The sequence below is a fragment of the Schistocerca cancellata genome, chromosome 4 (assembly GCF_023864275.1).
Source record: "Schistocerca cancellata isolate TAMUIC-IGC-003103 chromosome 4, iqSchCanc2.1, whole genome shotgun sequence".
NCBI classification, from domain to species: Eukaryota; Metazoa; Arthropoda; class Insecta; order Orthoptera; family Acrididae; genus Schistocerca; species Schistocerca cancellata.
Window position 1 is genome coordinate 797,613,873 of NC_064629.1, and position 13,032 is coordinate 797,626,904.

A 13,032-nucleotide genomic window follows, 5' to 3' on the forward strand; every position below is an offset into this window, starting at 1 on the left:
ATATCCTGGCCATTTTTTAGCTTTGTAGATTTAGTATTTAGCACCACTTATTTTTTTTCTTAAGATCATACATTTTGCATAAAATATTCATTTGATCACTTTGAGACTTAACAATGTTAACATTAATATACTGAAGCATACACTGACGAAGTTTCGCATAGTTATTTTAATTTTTAATTTCACTCTTAGATTATGGTGCAATCCTTTTGCATGTTAAGCACAGGCGTGTTATGACGGCGTGGTACTGATAGTAGTGAACTGGGGTAAGCCCCAGCACACTCGCTTGCCTCTGTACCTCTTACAATGACACAGTGCTTGTTTCGTTTCATAGTCCCCAATTTATTTTTGTGAAAAAATTGAAAAACATTAAATATTGCAAACAAGTGAAGTTACTATAACTGACCTCTTTAAAATGAAACTTATTTTAGCTAAATTTTCCTTAATACTATGCTCATAAAATTAATAGAAAAACATAATATAGTTGATTTTTACAAATCAGGTACACAAAATAACATAGAAACATGAAATAAAATGTTTGATTATTGCAAAATTAATTTTGTGATTTAGAATTTTCAGTCTTTATTTGAAAGAGAAAAAACACAAAAACATTACACTCATACAGAGCCTTTCTGTCCTCACTCGTTTAATCACAACTGTAGGCACTGTGGTGTGTGTCCTTACAAACCACCTACACTAAAACATTTAAGGTAGAGAGTGGGGAAGTCACTATGGTTGATGTCCCTCTTGACACACTATTACAAAAGGGAAGGGGCAGGAGTCACTGTGGTATGTGTCCTCCTTGTTCCCTTCTCATTTTGGGCTAATCTGAAATTTACTTCATTACTTAAGATTTTGCTTTACACAGAAAATCAAGTAACCTTTGTAATCTCTATCTCCATATGTCTCAATTATCGTAAGGATTAGTGTGCTAAAGAAATCATTTGTGAAACAGCAGTTACTTTGTGTTGTTTATACAACATACCAATACTCTACAGTCTGCATTTCTTAACACATTTGTTTATCCATACTGTTGTCTGATTGTGTCAATATTTATTTGTTAACTGACCAACTGCCTCAAGCACGATTACGTATTTCTCAACCCTTTTTGCAAGACGTGAGGGAATTACACACCAATTTTCCACCATTTTACATTATATGTCAGCCTACTGACTTCATTATTCCTGTTTCTCCTTATTTTCATTTATAAATATATTTCACTTTCCTACATATTTTATCACTTCTTTCTCCTCTTTATCTTTCTTTTATCCTCATCAGCCTACTGACCTCATTACTTATACTTTTTTTAGTCATCCTCACACCACTTTCACACATCTCCTTTCATTAATATCAAAACGCTTTGCCTTACCACTATTGGCACCATCCAACATGAAAATTACTAATTTATGCAGAGTTTATTCTTTCAAATTTTAGTAATTTTCAGCTTCAATTACTTCTCTTAATCCAAAGTATCTGTATTTTGACAAACTGCCTATTTGATTCTGTCTCAGGTTCTTTGGCCAACATTTGATGATTTTACTGACGTTTCGCCAGCACAAGTGGCTAGCATTGTCAAAGCTTCACCCTCCATTGCTGGTGTTGAACTGGAGCCAAGTTCGCGGCCGCAGACTATATGTACCCAGCGCACCAACGTCTGAGGGCTTCTCTGAGGTCATTTCCGGTGCAGTTCTCCTCTTGCTACCTGCGACGGTCGTTCGCTGCAGTACGGGAAGCCAGGATCCATTTACCTTAAGGCTTTCCTCTTTCTTGTTGAAGCTGTTCCCGTGTTTGTGTATTTCTACAGCTTCTCTAAACAAGCAGATGTGATAGTGCTTCTCTACAGCCAGAACTTCCGTGTCGGTGAATTTTACTACATGGTCGGTCTCACTCAGCGCGTGCTCTGCCACAGCCGATTTCTCCACCTGCCCCAACCTGCAATGTTGCTTATGTTCTTTGATCCTGGTGTTGATTGATCATCCAGTCATTCCGACATAAATTTTTCCAAATGTGCATGGTAAGCGGTATATTCCCAACATTGCAAGTGGGTCCCTTTTATCCTTTGCTGATCTAAGACATTCTCTGATCTTCCTTGTCAGTTTGAAAATTGTCTTTATGCTGTGTTTGTGCAACATATTGTTGATTCTGACCATTACTCTGGGAATGTATGGCAGAAAGGCTGTACCCGACATTTCTTTTCCTGATTTATTACTTCGTGGAGTGTTTGGCTCTGTTACACTTCTAATATAATTTGTGGAGTACTCACTGCTCCTCAGAACACTTTCCAGATATTGCATTTCGCGTTTTAGGTGCTGTGGCTCACATATTCGCCCTGCTCACGTTACGAGCATATGAATCATGCCTCTTTTCTGGCTCAGGTGGTGGTTTGATAATTTGTGCAGGTATCGGTCCATGTGTGTCAGTTTTCGGTACATGCTATGTCCCAGGTTTTCGGCGTCCCTTGTGACCAGCACATCTAGAAATGGTAGAAATGTCAGTAAAATCATCAGACGAATTTCGGCCGAACAACTCGAGACAGAAGCAAATAAGCAGTTTGTCAACAAGCGGCCACGAAAGCCTTAAAAATTTTGTATCTGTATTTTGTTGTTACTAATCCTTTTTGTGGTTCTTATTTATTATTTGTTTACTTTTGCCATTGTTTTTCTATCACTGATGCTCATAAATTACCCATTGTCATTTTAACATTTAGAATTTATTATTGCAAATTACCTCTCAAATACTCTTTATGAGACATCATTTGGGTATAGTCACTTTTGGGAATCATTCTTACTTACTAGGAACATTTTACAAACTAACAGCATATGTACAACATGAATGCATATATGCTATTTCTTACTACAGAGAGAACAGAAGAAGAGAATGAAACTCGAAAGGGAAATAAAGTTGCATCCAGCTGGGACTGCACAGTATGCCAAACTGTGTATCCACCAAAGAGTGGCAAACTCCATACAGGATATAATTACTGCCAATTTTGCAAGGCTTCAGATGTTTCGTAGACTTAGTTCTCTCTTACTTTTTGGGTATTCCAATCTGTATGTGTTTGCATTAGGCTGACCTATTATCCTGAATGGTCCTTGATAAACATGCATAAACTTTTTTGTTTCTGCTGAAATTTTCTTAGTCTTCCTGCAAGTATCCCTTACTCCTTATTACTCTAAATGGCAGTTCCCATGTTTCTTTATAACTGCCAACATAATTTACAATGAAAGGCTTTGTAATCACTCAAAAACCTGGTAAAGTTAAGACTAAGTAGCCCTGATCAAAGTTAATCTTTCCTCGATATTTAGTTAAAATATCTGTACCAATCAAAATTTCGACAATTCAACCAAACATGAATAAACAATGATTATCTATTACTATGTTACCTATACCAACTGGTAGCAAAGTTTCATGCTATACTGGTCTAGAAACTTTCCCAGTAGCACTTATTGTTCTTAAACCACTTACTTTCATGATAGTTAACTCATTCTTATTAGGAATAGAATCAAAGAATGCTTGGGACAAAGCACTTGCTTCACTGCCACTATCAAGTAGACAAACACTGTTACCCCTGAGATGTTAAGTTTTTGTGATAGGGTGAGCTATTCTAGTTTGAACAGGTTCCTCATGAAAGTCATCTAATAAATCTTTTTCAATCTGTCTTCAAATAAAGCAATTTTGTTCAGTTGCAAGTAAATTTATGCTTAGATTCATGGGGTCATCAACCTCTACATCTCCAACTGCCTTTTCCAACCTGTCAACCAATTTTAAATCAAAGCACTTGATGATGTCCTCTGCTTTCATTTGCTGCACATCAGCTACACTATTCTCTACCTCTGACCAACTGCGTCCCTACACAACATTGCTATTTTAATGCTGTCATCTACTTTTACAGTTTTGGCAAGTCAACACAACTAACAGGTTGCCTGACCTCACTATTATTGCTACCATCTTCATTTAACAACTCCTCCTCAAAACCTTGCAAAACTGACTCTACTTCCTCCCTTGAAACCTTAATGCTCAGACTGCTACTATCGTTAAATATGTTAGCTTTTGCTTCATCTTCATCCTCAGCCAATTTAAACCAGTTAATTTGTTCTTCCCTACTATCTGTAGTGTTTTCTTTTTTACTTCTTGTCCCATTTTTCTAATGTGTCCAAAATGCTGTCATCTAGATAATGAGAGTGGTTTAACACATTACTGTTAGTGTCTACTGCTATTTCTCCATCCCTGTTATCGGTTTGCATGTGCTGACTGACTGTGGGTTGTGTTTCTGTTACTGGCTGTGCTACTGTTTCCACCTGGTGAGTGCCAGTTTCCTCATATATGGGACTTAGTTTCACACACACGCGGCCTACTGTGTTCATTAAATTCAGAATAAGACTGGATAGCATTCTGCTCTCCATCTTGTGTCAATGGTATATTATTTATATTCCTGCCTTTGTCATAATAATTATCGCGACAGTGTGGTGGGTATCTACCTCATCTTCCTCTACCACCTTGACCACAATAATTAGATTGTATTATTCTGCGCCTGTTCCTCAACAGCAACTACTCTTTCTACTCGCTCCAAATACTCAATGAATCTATGCACATTATCTCTAGGTGCAGAAATGATTTTTTTCTGCCAATACCAAGGCAGTTTACCTTCTAGTTCCATGATCATCATTTCCAGTTTCATCTTTTCTGTCAGATGTGACAGCCCTTAAATCCACTTTCTAGAAAACTCTTTCACTGATCTGCAACCTGGAGTAAACTTTTTACCAGTCCAAAATTCTTTCAAAACATCATTATGTTCATTGTGTGACCAGTATTCATTAAGAACTGCAGTTTTAAACTCGGAAAGAGTTTTGCATCTAATCATTTTGTCAGATGACCATCGTAAAGCATCTCCTGACAAATGACATCTTATTAAAGAAATTTTCTCACCCTCTGACCATGCATTTGCTAAAATATCCTCAAAATCACTCCAGAACTCTAATGGATGAATTTGTTTGTCTGGATCCAAATGTAAAAATTGAAGATATCTGATGAAAGCAGCACCAGCTGAAGCAACATTCTGTACAGTAGTATTACAAGAGCTACCATATCTTACTCTATTTCCCATGTTTAGTAATACTAGTATTTAGTTATACTTTTAGTTCTACTGCTTCCACTCAGCCAGAAAATATTTTATCAATTTCTTCACATAATTTCACAGAGTCAGATTTCAATTTCTTAATACGTTTCTGACAAGCATTTACTTTATTAGTTACTTTCTCGAACTGATTAGATCAAAGTTTGGATTCATTGCCTATTGTTTCTGACAACCTCCCTTCCACAAGATCATCTGCATCTTTAAAATCTTTGCGAACTTCACCAATTTTGGTTTGAAAATACTATGTAATTTAGTTATCTGTGGTCCTCCTTTGACTTGCAGATCATGGTGGTTAGAATCAATTTTATAATTTAAGCTATTCAGTTTTGAGTTCATTTCATCGTTTAGTTCTTTATTAAAAGATTCAATCTTACTTAAGTGTTTACTATTGGATTCCATCTTATTGTTCAGTTCTTTCTTATGTGATTTAAGTTTAGAAAACAGTGACTGCATCCAATTTGGTGCCTCTATCATGCACTTGGCATTTCAATCGATTTTAAAGGAGTTTCTTACATTGGCTGAATTTCAGAAATATTGAACTGTTTCATTATCTGATAACTATTAATTCTACTTTTTATTTTCTGACTTCCAATTCTACTTTTGACAAATCACCTTCAGATTTTGGGTTTATTACTTTGATGGAACCATCCTCATTAATTTCAATTTCTAATTCTGAGGGTTCATCATCAGAGACTGGTTCCATCTTAATTTTCACATCATCCTCATAATCAGATTCCATTTTTAACAGCCTATTAGAAGCAATTAACAAATACTTTAAATATTCTTGACTTAACTGCTTGACCTCAATGAGCAATACTGGAACTGTGTACCAGCAAACGTGATGTGAGGTGCTGCAACATAATGCAGGCAGCAGCAGCTGCTGCTATGGTGCTGAGGATGGCAGCAGGTATCACCTATTGCAGTAGCTCCAGGGCGAGCCCCAGCACTGGTGAATACATGCAGTAGCTTCCAGGTAGAATTGCAGGTCCATGCAACTCCATGATGATACCTGTATACCATCATCTTCTAACCTCAGAACCAGTGGCAGCCACATTCAAGTTTACAGTGACTAACATTCACAATTTAGTTTCCACACTTTTGAGCAAATCTTAACACTGTTCTTGCACTGGTTTCAGGATATTTCACTTCGATATCCTGCTAGTGTGTCATGTGTTCTCTGTTTTGTACCGACCACTTAGTTCAGTTTCCTGGCAAATTAAAACCATATGTGCCGCAGAGGGTAACAGAGGGGTCTAGGCACCGGTGAGTGCGTGCAGTAGTTTGCAGGTAACTTGCAGGTCCACACAGCTCTGTGTTGATGCACCGTCGTCTTCTAATTTCAGCAGCATTGGTGTCCGTGATATGTAGTGTCACATAATTTAAGTGTCTTTTCATAATGACATAACGAAGTATTGACCACAATTTGATTATTTACCCACTGCCTCACAGAGTGTCCAATTCATTTATGCCTTCTACATATACAAGGTGCGGCTAGAAAAAAACCGGACTGATGCTGGAAAAAACATTTATTTACAATTATTTACAATTTCATGTTATCTCCTTCAATGTACTCTCCTCCTCGGTCTCTACACCGCTCCATACGAATTTTCCAGTGTTCATAGCAATGCTGCAGATCATTTTCGGTAAGTCCATACATTACTTCCGTCGGTTTTTCTTTTACTGCTTCAACAGTCTCAAATCTAGTTCCTTTCAAAGCTGACTTGACTTTAGAGAAAAGAAAAAAGTCACAGGGGGCCAAATCAGGTGAGTAGGGTGGATGATCTAAGATGGGAATGTTGTGTTTTGCCAAAAACGTCTTCACTGACAACGCACTGTGAACTGGGGCATTGTCTTGGTGAAGGATCCATGACTTTTTTCTCCACAAATCGTTCCGTTTTCTCCGTACTCGCTCACGTAGGGTAGCCAGGACACTAATGTAGTAATGCTGATTCACTGTTTGTCCCTCTGGTACCCAATCAATGTGCACAATCCCTTTGATGTCAAAAAAAAAACAATCATCATTGCCTTGAATTTCGATTTTGACATTCGTGCTTTTTTTTTTGTCGTGGAGAACCAGGAGTTTTCCAATGCATCGATTGGCATTCAGTTTCGGGATCGTAAGTAAAAAACCACGATTCATCGCAAGTAATAACATTTTGTAAGAAGGTGGGATCACTTTCAATGTTATCCAGGATGTCAGAACAAATCATTCTTCGGCGTTCCTTCTGTTCAATTGTGAGACACTTTGGAACCATTTTTGAACACACTTTGTTCATGTTGAAACTTTCATGAAGAATCTGCCTAACACTTTCCTTGTCAACTCCTGTTAACTCAGACACTGCTCTGATTGTTAAACGGCGATCTTGTCGAACAAGTTTACCGATTTTTTCAATGTTTGAATCAATTTTTGCTGACAATGGTCTGCCAGTGCGAGTGTCATCACTGGTGTCTTCGCGGCCATCTTTAAATCGTTTAAACCACTCAAACACTTGTGTTCCCGATAAACAATCATCGCCGTACACTTGTTGTAACATTACAAACTTTTCACTTGCAGATTTTCCTAGTTTGAAGGGATCATGGAGTACTGTTCATGTCATCACATAACTTCTGTAAGCCAGCTGCTCGTCACAAAATAGTTAAAATCGTTAACACCACAAAAGACAGTTCTTGCTCTAGTGAGGAAAAACAAGACCTCTTTAGTTACAGGAATAACACATGACAATATCATACTGAGTGAATGAACACCAGGCAGACTGATAAAATTAATACAACATAACTGTTCAACTTTCAGAATTTCATGTAATAACTTTTCCTGCAAACAAATGATCTAACACAGAGTTATTTCCCTTCACAGCTCCACATCCCAGTCTCTTTAGAAACTATGTGAAGTGTGAAGACATCCACAGATAGCTAAATGTGAAGCTAACAAGGCAGTAAATAGCCATAATATTTAGTTTTAACTAAGTGACAGAATTTGTAAAGGTAAGTCAAGAAAGACATGGATGTTGGAACAATGCCTAATGCACAATCATATGAATAAAATTAAACGTAGGTTATGGAAGAATTGTTATAAAAGTTTCCCACATCCTATATAAGATGCAGTTTACAATGCATTAACAACATTATATTCTTTTATGTAAATAAATAAATGCATCGCATTACAAATAAGTAAAACTAACTCTTAAGCAATAGGAAAGATCCACAGTTACTGGGTGTTTATGACACAAAACAAATGCAGAAATTTGTTATACAATTCAACAACTATGGACAGGAAACTGAGGAAATCTCCCTCGAGTTTCTGTGTTAGCTCCCAACACTGTTTCTTGTACATATAAATGACCTACCATTTAATGCACCTAAAGAAAAATTAGTTATTTTTTTAATATGACAAGTACTATAATCAGTGTCAATAGACATACAGCAACAGAAGAAATGGTAAATAATGTGTTTCAAAGAATTACTGACCTTCTTTTTTTCAAATGGTCACTCTTTAATTAAAAAATATATCATATTCAACTATGCATATCAACAAACAATGACAGCTGCCTTGTAAACGCACAAGAGCAAGTGAACACCCTAACTTTCAACACCTTGCAGATTTATTGGTTTATTTTTCTTTGAATGCTGTTAAACATAACATAGATACTGCAATCTGAAAGATATGACACTTAAATCTACCCCGCTATTGCTCCTCTACACTCTGTGAAACTTGGCATAGGGTTGTGAGCACACCTGCAGTTGCGCACGTTTTAAGCAGGTTCTGTGCATGCACAACTCTCATGACGTAATTGCCTTATGGGCCAAATACATATGGATTTGATAAACAATGTGCACGGTTCACAATGTGCACAGCTAGCCCTTGTCACTCAACTAGACATTTACGTGAGTGCCACCAAGTGGTAGCACACTGTGGCAGACTTTTATCCCCATTTGCTTGGCATAAATCCTGCCAGATGATAGCACACTCCTCAGATATGCTATTTCACTCACTATATACTATAGTAAAATTAGATCAGACATCAGTATATATTAAAGCTGTACTGACAGCAAACCCATTTTGTAGGTTTCTGAATGAGTTATAATATATTAAGCTATGAATTTTATCATACAGTAATTCATTTGAAGCACTGAGAATCATAACAGCCTAAAGCACATCATCATCAATTGTGAGACTGTAGCATTTATTCATGATTCTGAAACGTGTTGACCTTATGGTGAGTCAGGTTTATCTGTGCTGTACGTCCACACTGCATATATGAAAATTCATGAAAAGCTGTATCTCTGGTTTCGCTGATATTCATTTAAATGTGGGATTGATGGCTGTATGCTTTATAGGCCCTTACGGATCTCAGCACCTCATTTGTATTCTACTCATGTGACATATTGGTAGACATTACTACTCGAGTTTAATCGTTTCCACAAATGGCACTTTGTGTTTGGAGTTGATTGTTTACTGTGCAGGTTCAAATGGCTCTGAGCACTATGGGATTTAACATCTGAGGTCATCAGTCCCCTAGAACTTAGAGCTACTTAAACCTAACTAACCTAAGGACATCACACATATCCATGCCCTAGGCAGGATTCGAACCTGCAACCGTAGCAGTCGCGTAGTTCCAGACTGAAGCACCTAGAACCGCTCGGCCACCAGCGGCCAGCTACTGAGCAGGAATCAGCTTTTGTGTGCAGTGTAAACATGAACTATGTTGAATCTGTTTTAACTGCTAACAGAAAAGTAAAGCTGTGAGTTCAACTCTCAGTCCAGCACACAGCTTTAATCTGCCAGGAAGTTTCATATCAGCGCACACTCCGCTGCAAAGTAAAAAATCTCACTACAAGGGTAGCGGAGTACGTGTGGAGTGCACATGGGGGTTTTTTAGGTTAGAGAATCCCCTCCCTAGGCCCGACAAGACGCCTCCTGAGACGCGGCAAGATAGGAGTAGGCAAAATGCAACTGGGAATAACAATATTAATGTGCTAATAGTAAACTGCAGGAGCGTCTATAGAAAGGTCCCAGAACTGCTCTCATTAATAAACGATCACAACGCCCATATAGTACTAGGGACAGTAACGAAATCCTAAACTCAGATTGGAATGTATACCGCAGAGACAGGCTGAACAGTGAAGGGGGAGACGTGTTTATAGCGGTAAGAAGCGCAATAGTATCGAAGGAAATTGACAGAGATCCGAAATGTGAAATGATTTGGGTGAAGGTCGCAGTTAAAGCAGGCTCAGACACGGTAATTGGATGTCTCTATAGGCCCCCTGGCTCAGCAGCTGTTGTGGCTGAGCACCTGAAGGATAATTTGGAAAATATTTCGAGTAGATTTCCCCACCATGTTATAGTTCTGGGTGGAGATTTTAATTTGCCGGATATAGACTGGGAGACTCAGACGTTCATAACGGGTGGCAGGGACAAAGAATACAGTGAAATTTTTTTAAGTGCTTTATCTGAAAACTACCTTGAGCAGTTAAACAGAGAACCGACTCGTGGCGATAACATATTAGACCTTCTGGTGACAAACAGACCCGAACTATTTGAAAAAGTTAACGCAGAACAGGGAATCAGCGATCATAAAGCAGTTACGGCATCGATGATTTCAGCCGTAAATAGTAATATTATAAAGGGTAGGAAGATTTTTCTGTTTAGAAAAAGTGACAAAAAGCAGATTTCAGAGTACCTGTTGGCTCAACACAAAAGTTTTGTCTCAAGTACTGATAGTGTTGAGGATCAGTGGACAAAGTTCAAAACCATCGTACAATATGCGTTAGATGAGTATGTGCCAAGCAAGATCGTAAACGATGGAAAAGAGCCACCGTGGTTCAACAACCGAGTTAGAAAACTGCTGCGGAAGCAAAGGGAACTTCACAGCAAACATAAACATAGCCAAAGCCTTGCAGACAAACAAAAATTACGCGAAGCGAAATGTAGTGTGAAGAGAGCTATGCGAGAGGCGTTCAATGAATTCGAAAGTAAAGTTCTATGTACTGACTTGGCAGAAAATCCTAAGAAATTTTGGTCTTATGTCAAAGCGGTAGGTGGATCAAAACAAAATGTCCAGACACTCTGTGACCAAAATGGTACTGAAACAGAGGATGACAGACTAAAGGCCGAAATACTAAATGTCTTTTTCCAAAGTTGTTTCACAGAGGAAGATTGCACTGTAGTTCCCTCTCTAGATTGTCGCACAGATGACAAAATGGTAGATATCGAAATAGACGACAGAGGGATAGAGAAACAATTAAAATCGCTCAAAAGAGGAAAGGCCTCTGGACCTGATGGGATACCAGTTCAATTTTACACAGAGTACGCGAAGGAACTTGCCCCCCTTCTTGCAGCGGTGTACCGTAGGTCTCTAGAAGAGCGTAGCGTCCCAAAGGATTGGAAAAGGGCACAGGTCATCCCCGTTTTCAAGAAGGGACGTCGAACAGATGTACAGAACTATAGACCTATATCTCTAACGTCGATCAGTTGTAGAATTTTGGAACACGTATTGTGTTCGAGTATAATGACTTTTCTGGAGACTAGAAATCTACTCTGTAGGAATCAGCATGGGTTTCGAAAAAGACGGTCATGTGAAACCCAGCTCGCGCTATTCGTCCACGAGACTCAGAGGGCCATAGACACGGGTTCACAGGTAGATGCCGTGTTTCTTGACTTCCGCAAGGCGTTCGATACAGTTCCCCACAGCCGTTTATTGAACAAAGTAAGAGCATATGGACTATCAGACCAATTGTGTGATTGGATTGAGGAGTTCCTAGATAACAGGACGCAGCATGTTATTCTCAATGGAGAGAAGTCTTCCGAAGTAAGAGTAATTTCAGGTGTGCCGCAGGGGAGTGTCATAGGACCGTTGCTATTCACAATATACATAAATGACCTGGTGGATGACATCGGAAGTTCACTGAGGCTTTTTGCAGATGATGCTGTGGTGTATCGAGAGGTTGTAACAATGGAAAATTGTACTGAAATGCAGGAGGATCTGCAGCGAATTGAGGCATGGTGCAGGGAATGGCAACTGAATCTCAATGTAGACAAGTGTAATGTGCTGCGAATACACAGAAAGATAGATCCTTTATCATTTAGCTACAAAATAGCAGGTCAGCAACTGGAAGCAGTTAATACCATAAATTATCTGGGAGTACGCATTAGGAGTGATTTAAAATGGAACGATCATATAAAGTTGATCGTCGGTAAAGCAGATGCCAGACTGAGATTCATTGGAAGAATCCTAAGGAAATGCAATCCAAAAACAAAGGAAGTAGGTTACAGTACACTTGTTCGCCCACTGCTTGAATACTGCTCAGCAGTGTGGGATCCGTACCAGATAGGGTTGATAGAAGATATAGAGAAGATCCAACGGAGAGCAGCGCGCTTCGTTACAGGATCTTTTAGTAATCGCGAAAGCATTACGGAGATGATAGATAAACTCCAGTGGAAGACTCTGCAGGAGAGATGCTCAGTAGCTCGGTACGGGCTTTTGTCAAAGTTTCGAGAACATACCTTCACCGAAGGGTCAAGCAGTATATTGCTCCCTCCTACGTATATCTCGCGAAGAGACCATGAGGATAAAATCAGAGAGATTAGAGCCCACACAGAGGCATACCGACAATCCTTCTTTCCACGAACAATACGAGACTGGAATAGAAGGGAGAACCGATAGAGGTACTGAAGGTACCCTCCGCCACACACCGTCAGGTGGCTTGCGGAGTATGGATGTAGATGTAGATGTAGAAAAGTAAATTACTAGGAAAAGTTAGTTGCAAAGGAACTAGGGCTTCTGAGAACAGATGCTTTGATTGAGAGAGTGATGAAATCAATTAAGCATGTCTACAAGCGAACATTTAACAAGGAAATGTAGAGTTAGCACCAGTTGCTGTGCGGGTGCACCGCAAGAATATTT

The 13,032-nt window shown here is 38.8% G+C and overlaps 1 protein-coding gene across 1 annotated transcript in view; it reads right to left on the bottom strand.

Moving 5' to 3' along the window:
• The window catches only part of LOC126184434 (integral membrane protein GPR155), a 171,663-nt gene that overhangs the window by 123,287 nt on the left and 35,344 nt on the right, over nt 1–13,032 (bottom strand). The window lies entirely within an intron of this gene.